The 7202-nt window shown below is 46.3% G+C and overlaps 1 protein-coding gene across 8 annotated transcripts in view; it reads left to right on the top strand.

Moving 5' to 3' along the window:
• Nucleotides 1-5118: 5118 nt before the first annotated feature.
• Nucleotides 5119-7202, top strand: part of RIMBP2 (RIMS binding protein 2) — a 73615-nt gene continuing 71531 nt past the window's right edge. For 7 of the 8 annotated variants that reach the window (XM_039357345.1, XM_039357346.1, XM_039357343.1 and 4 more), the window contains exon 1: nt 5495-5896. The gene's annotated coding sequence lies outside the window, so the exon portion shown is untranslated. Of the gene's footprint in view, nt 5188-5494; nt 5897-7202 lie in introns of those variants that run through there. The other variant, XM_039357344.1, reaches the window with a different exon arrangement.

The following is a 7202-nucleotide window of genomic DNA, read 5'->3' as shown; positions in this document are numbered from 1 at the left end:
TTTTTCCTTGCAGCTAATCCGTTTCCTCCCCATTTTATTTGGCACATTTCGAGGGCATTTTGTATGCGCTTTAAGGACCTTGAGGCTAATTTTAGGAATGGGCATTTTGAAGTATCAGTTCTTCTGCGGTGTGGAACGTCTCAAAAGTTTTAAAATGGGACAGCTTGGCCTTCGATGTTGACTTTGCTTGTGGGGATACGCTCTGAAAGAATAATTGATTTGTTTATGGCTGTAAAAAAAACAGCTTCTCTTCACGGAGAGAGGTTTGAAAATAAATTGGGAAAAGGGAACAGTCGGACGATTTAAGCTAGGGGCAGAGGTGTCCAACCTTGCTATCTTTCAGACCTGTGGACTTCAATTCCCAGAATTCCCAATTCCACAGGTTTTAAAGTTGCCAAGATTGGACACCTCTGCCTTAAGGCTTTTAAGTTTATTTTTATGGTCTTTTTAAAATGGGGGCTTGACATCCTCAATACAGAAAAAAAAATGTCCTTTGGATATAAACAAACTTCCTAAAAATGTAGTCCTTGCTGGTTTCTGTTTTTCATGCGTTTGTTCGTTTTTTTTCATGATGCTACAGCAATAGCTTTCAAGAAACTCCTGTAGAGAGCTCCGAAGAGGGTTTTGTGTTGGCTAAAAAGAGGGGCGTTTGGTTAGCTGGAATTGATCAGGATTACAACCAAGATGGTTGTGAAGACCCACTTCTCTCCCTTTTATCTGTGCCCAGGCCTTTGCAATATTGGCAGTCTCTCTGCTTCCTAACATCAAAACAATAAAATAATGAGCATTACAAGAAACAATGTTTTAAAAATCAGTACTACCGTATATGCCGGCGTACAAGGCGACCCGGCGTATAAGACGACCCCCGTCTTTATTGCCGAGTCACATTCCTAGAACGTCGTCTTATACGCCGGAAACTACCAGTATTTCTGGCGTATAAGACAACTCGGCGTATAAGACGACCCCCGTCTTTGGCGCCGATTTTAGCGCTCGTGGAAGTCGCCTTATACGCCGGCATATACGGTATATCCTAGGCACTGGAGGCATGCAAAATCCTAGCCCTTTTCTAATCATCTTTTAATTCATTTCAGAACTTCCTACAAAAAAAAAAAAGCAATATGTTCAAGCAATTTATTTATTTTTTTTAATTGACGCAAGGTTGATTCAGCCTTCCATCCTTCTGAGGTCAGTAAAATGAGGACCAAAATTGTTGGGGGCAAGAGGCTGACTCTGTAAACTTCTTAGAGAGGGCCGTAAAGCACTGTGAAGCAGTATATAAGTCTAAGGGCTATTGCTAGCGCGATTGCTTCTTCCTTCCTTCCTTCCTTCCTTCCTTCCTTCCTTCCTTCCTTCCTTCCTTCCTTCCTTCCTTCCTTCCTTCCTTCCTTCCTTCCTTCCTCTCCCTCCCAAACTCTGCCCACAGCCTAGAGTTCAGTCCTGACTGGCTCAAGATTGACTCAGCCTTCCATCCTTCCGAGGTCAGTAAACTGAGGACCCAGATTGTTGAGGACAACAGGCTGATTCTGTAAATTGCTTAAAGAGGGCTGTAATGCACTGTGAAGCAGTATATAAGTCTAAGTGCTATTGCTCCTTCCTTCCATCCATCCATCCATCCATGGTGTGCAGTGGAATAAAGACCTGGCTTGTAAACCCTTTTATAAAAGGGGATTAGAAAAGTCTCAATGGGTGACTTCTACAGTGTGAAAGAGATTCAGGAACATGTCTTAATATTCCTCGTCTCTAAAAATAATGACATCTTAAGAAGACCTTAGCCAAGTTCATAAGCTGAGACAGCCCCTGATCTTCTGCTGAAGTAGGTGTCTCTTAATCATCTTCTTTCTTCTCTTCATATACTGGAGGAGGCTGGAGGAAACCAGAGAATCCTCTATATAATGCTTTCAGGGTTTAATCTCAATATCTGCATATCCAAGGAGTCTGAACAGCTGTTGTTGTTCTTTCTTGGGTCTTCAGAAGGACACCTGAACAGTTGCATCAGAACTCCTGGATACACTGGACTACATTTCAGGAACTGAGAAGTTAGAAACTGGAAGAATGTGTGGGTTTGTTTTTTTTAGTCTTTTTCCAGTTAATAATGTTCAGATTTTTGCCTTGAAATTCTTCACCCCTTTTCTCAATGTATTTTATCATTCCCTCCCCCCTTTCCACTTTACGGCGAAAGAATTTTGTCGGTTGCGCAGATTGTAACTGAACAGTAGAGGGCATCTGGACTCTTCCCCCCCCCCCCCGTTGCCTCAAAGTCATGTCCATGTAGTCTCCTTGACAATAGCATGAAGCTTATTTGCAGCTATCTTGCCCAGAAAGAGTTCCCACCTATCCACCCAAACTTTTCAGACTGTCAGACATCCATGGGATGTTCTGGCAGTCTCCCATCTACAGATTGTCAGTCTACTCTAGCTTGGTTTTTTTTTTTTTTTTTTTTTGACCAGCCAAAGTTTAACCAGGACCTACCGTCTACTGTAGGCCTTCATTCATTTTGACCAATTTAAAATAAAATCAGATCAAAGCTAGCTATAGCTATTCCTTCCCCTAATTTGGATGGAATGCCATATTTTGACCAGAGTTTAGAGTCCATTCACCAGTTTTATCTGAGACGTTGATGATCTCAAGATCACTCAAGTTAACTTGATGTCTGCAAAGAGGAAGCCATGCCTTGCTGGTTGGCCTAACTCCAATATCCCATGGATCCATTGGAAGATGTCTTACGTTTGGAAAACAAGAGGTCCTCTCATTCCCTTATGTCCAAAGACGAGATAGAAACCTTTCTCTACAGATGTTGCTGAAGACTCACTATTATTTCTCATCATTGGTCAAGTTGGTGACATGTAAAATCCTGGCTCCATCCTCATTTACAGAACATCCTAGTCTTTTTTGCAAAGGTTCTTCATTTGGGTAAGGAACAATCTTGAATTAGCCCAGCATCTTTCAATCTGATGCATTCGATATGTGCCAGAATGCTTAAGAAACTGAAAAAAAAAATAGCAACAAGAACACATTCAGACATGAGATGAACAAAAAACTCTCAACAGAAAGAGAAAACGAGACCCGTTGATGGGGAATCTCAGGATGTCTGTGTTTAGGCTTCTTGTGCTTTCTCAGATCGAGGGATCAAGTCTTTGTAATCAGCTTAGATCAGTGGTTCTCAACCTTTTTAATGCCGCGACCCCCAACCGGTCGTAAGTCGAAGACTACTCAACCGGTCGTAAGTTGAGGACTACTCAACTGGTGCAGCACCGTTTGCAGAATGGGACTTTTGGTGGGCTCAGCAGGGCAGAGACAGCCTGGACAATTCCTACTGGCTTTCAAAAGCCAATAGAATAAAAGGGAGTAGCACAGCTAAGGAAAAGGGGGGAAAATGGCGGACTGCGTTGTTTGGCGACCCCCGTGAAATGGTCCTTTGACCCCAAATGGGGTCCCGACCCACAGGTTGAGAACCACTGGCTTAGATGTTCATGGGGTAAATAATGTTCCATAAGGGGATTGCCATCTCTTTTAAGTGGAAAACCTGCAAACGTTTAGAAATCATTTTACTGTTTGAAAAATAATAATTTCAGCGTGTGCATCCATACAGACCCTTTTACCAACTGCCGGATCCTACTTCAGAGGTATACGCCCGTGATTTCTAAAGCTTGCCGTTTAGCTTCTGGAGCGCCTAAATTTTTTGTTTTGTTTGCTTAAGATTTGGAAGAGAAGTGTAATGGCACATGGGAAAGACCCTTGGAAGACCAGGAGAAGAGATGCTACCAAGAGAAAGGTCAGATAAGAGACAGCAAAGCCCAGAGCTGGATAATAGGTAGAGAGAGATGCTTAGAAGGGACTCTCCCTAGTTTTCTCATCCTGTAAAGGAGGCAGCTGTAACGGGAATGTGACACAGACCTTGTGAGATGAGTGAAGAGATGATGCCAAGGAAGGAGTCAGATAAGAGACAGCGTAGCCCAGAGCTGCATAATAGGTGGAGAAGGATACTCAGAAGGGACCCTCCCTAGTTTCTTAGGCCGTAAAGGAGGGGGCTGTAATGGTATGTGAGAAAGACCTTGGGAAATAGGGAGATGAGATGCTGCTTAGGGAACAGTCAGATAAGAGATGGCACAGCCCACAGCTGAACAATGGGTGGAGAAAGACACTCAGAAGAGACCCTCCCTAGTCTCTAGGGCAATAAAGGAGGGGGCTGTAATAGTATGTGAGAAAGACCTTGGGAAATGGGGAAATGAGATGCTGCTTAGGGAACAGTCAGATAAGAGGTGGCATAGCCCAGGGCTGCATAAAGGGTGAAGAAAGACACTCAGAAGAGACCCTCCCTAGTTTCTTAGGCTGTAAAGGAGGGGGCTGTAATGGTATGTCAGAAAGACCTCGGGAAATGGGGAGAAGAGATGCTCTTTAGGGAACAGTCAGATAAGGGACGGCATAGCCCAGAGCTGCATAATGGGTGGAGAAAGAGGCTTGGGGGATTCTTCCCATGTTATTAGCTGTAAAGGTGACAGCGTGAGAACTGTGATCGCTACCTGTAGTTTAACAATAGCAGGGACAAGTATCTACTGAAGGAATATGGTGACCTTACAGGAAGGTCTGGTGGAACACAGCCAAGAAACATGGAACAGCTGAGGAAGCCGTCCCAGAAGGACCTCTTGTGGCTGCAGAGACCCCCCTCTCTGTCCAATCTACTGGGGCATCCGCGTCCATTTTATGGACACGCCTGGTACGTCAGCTTGGGAAAATGCCTTCTGTCGTCTCGGACGTTGGAGAAGGTTCATTTGCAAAAGGCACAGGAGATCCTTGGCTGCAGAAAAGCCCTTGGCTTGAAATAAGGACAGAGGCTCTTGCACTGATAGTCGATTCTTGAGAAATAGCTTTGGCAAAGGCGTGCAAGAAAAGATATGAAATATTTTCTCTCTCTCCGCCCCCTTTTAAAACAGCTCCTCTCACCTGGCCCAGCGCAAACATGATCAGATCTTGCTTTCGTGGGTCCCGTGGCGTTTCCATTTCTCTTCTTTCACCCTCCTTCCTCCAGTTGCTAGGCAGCTGCTTGATCACCCAGTGAGAAGTTGCAAATTGGGAATGCAAGTTGATTGCAGTCTTATTTTGTCAAAGACAGGAAAGGGGGGGGGACCTCTTGGTTGGAAACCTCCAGCCAACATCTCTGAAATACCTTTCCGAGGGAGATTTTCAAAGGTAGGTTTGTGCTTGGGCCCATCTGTCTCCAGGACCTCTTATCAGCTTCTCCTACCATCCCACCCATCCATCTCCTGGTAGGTTCTCCCCAAGACCTGTTGAGGAGCTCTCCTGTGCCAGCCTTGGGGGGGGGGGGAAGCTGAAGCTCTTCATCCCGCTAGCACTTCCCCACCCTCCTGGCCCACCGCCCCAGGCTTAATTTCCCCGCATTATGCTGCTCTCTTTCTCTCTCTCCATCCACCCTCTCCAGCAAGTGGGCCTGGCCGAGGCAGGCTGCCGATGCTCGGGTGGTGGAAAAGCTCTCCGCCAAGCCCAGGAAAGCCATCTTGGCGTGTGTCCAGGCTGTGCGTGTGTGTGTGCGCGTGTGGGTTCTGTGCACGGCACAGGCGTGCCAAAGTGCTGCTGTTCCATAGGCTGTGGCGCCTGCTGCATGGCCAATGATGCACCCTGCCTGCCTCCCCGCACACAGTCCCAAGAGCCTTTGGACAGCTCACAGGCGCACGGGGGCTGCCGGCTCTTCTGCTTCTTCTTCCTCCTCCTCCTCCTCCTCCTCTTCTTCCTTTCAGGACAGCGGCCACCCAAGTCCAGACCGAGAGCTCCTTCCTCTGATTTTATTTTCCAACTGATTATTTCTCTGCTCCTGCCTCTCTCTCCCTTCTCCACTCCGGTTTGCAACCTCCCGTCTCTAGGGGAAAGCTGCATTCTGAAGGTAAGGCACGGAGCGATTTATTTCATTTTTTACGTTTGGCCGATGGTCTGCTGCCATTCTGCTCCTTCTTCCTAAAAATAGCTTTATCTGCTTAACTGGCTTAAGAGGTTCACCCACCCTGGGCCTGCCTGCCTCCCCCCCCCTCTCTCTCTCTCTCTCTCTCTGTGTGTGTGTGTCTCTCTCTCTTTCTGCCTCTGTCCCTCCTCTCTTTTTTTAATTTTCTCTCCCCTCTAACCCCTTTTGGGGCTGACCAACCACCCCACTGCAGGAGAGGTCATCCGGATAGCAGCCAAACTTTCCTATTCTGCTGGAATGTAGCTCTTTGGGGCGGTGGGGGCCTTTGATGTCCTTCAAAAGCTTCCTAGATAGGGAGGGGAGTCTGCTTGGCTGGCCGGTTGAAAGAAACGGCCTGTCTCTGAGGCCGGCAGCATAAGATCTGCACACCGGATTAAACCCTTTTGCTAGATTATTCTCTCTCTCTCTCTCTTTTTCTTTCTTTCTTTCTCTCCAGCTTCTCTGCCGTTTGGCCCTTTGCTCTTCCTTGCCTCTGTCCCCCTCTCCTGCCCACCCCCCACCCCCATCCCCTCTTTGGGTGATGCATGATTAAGAGGAGAAAGTACGTGCATCTTTTTAAGGAAAGGAAAAGGAAAACCCTGTGTCATCTCCCCCGGATATGATCTTGGCCTCTTCTGAAAGCTGATGTTTGAAGCTGCTTCTTTGCAGCCACGGCCTGAATGTCTGCACCACCGAGGGGGAAACTTTGTCATCCTGCTAATCAATGTCTTTCTGCTCCCTCCGCCCCCCCCCCCCCAGTCCTCCAGTTTCACTTCCTTCCTCTTTGGTTTCATGGGATCCGTGGCTTTTCCAGGCAGGCTTTGAGCCTTGAAATGCCTGCTGCCATTATGCCCCCCTATCTATCTATCTATCTATCTATCTATCTATCTATCTATCTATCTATCTATCTATCTATCTATCTATCTATTTCTCTCTCTCTTTATCTCTATCCACCTCTCTCTCATCTCTCTCCATATATCTCCATCCCTATCTATCTATCTATCTATCTATCTATCTATCTATCTATCTTCTGTCTATCATCTATCTAATCTTGATAGTTTTCTATATTCATGTCCTATCTCTCTATCTCTATCTATCTATCTATCTATCTATCTATCTATCTATCTATCTATCTGTCTATCTATATCATCTCTCTCTTTCTCTCTCCCTCCCTCTTCCCCTCCTTCCCTCTTCCCCTCCCTACCTTCCCTTCCCCTTCTCTCCCTCTCCCTTCCCTCTCTCTCCCTCCTTC

This window comes from Crotalus tigris, unplaced genomic scaffold (genome assembly GCF_016545835.1).
Source record: "Crotalus tigris isolate CLP2741 ecotype Arizona unplaced genomic scaffold, ASM1654583v1 scf7180000018891.247784533:1973344, whole genome shotgun sequence".
Lineage (NCBI taxonomy): Eukaryota > Metazoa > Chordata > Lepidosauria > Squamata > Viperidae > Crotalus > Crotalus tigris.
The sequence above is the reverse complement of the archived record's forward strand: the minus strand, read 5'-3'. Positions and strand labels throughout refer to the sequence as shown.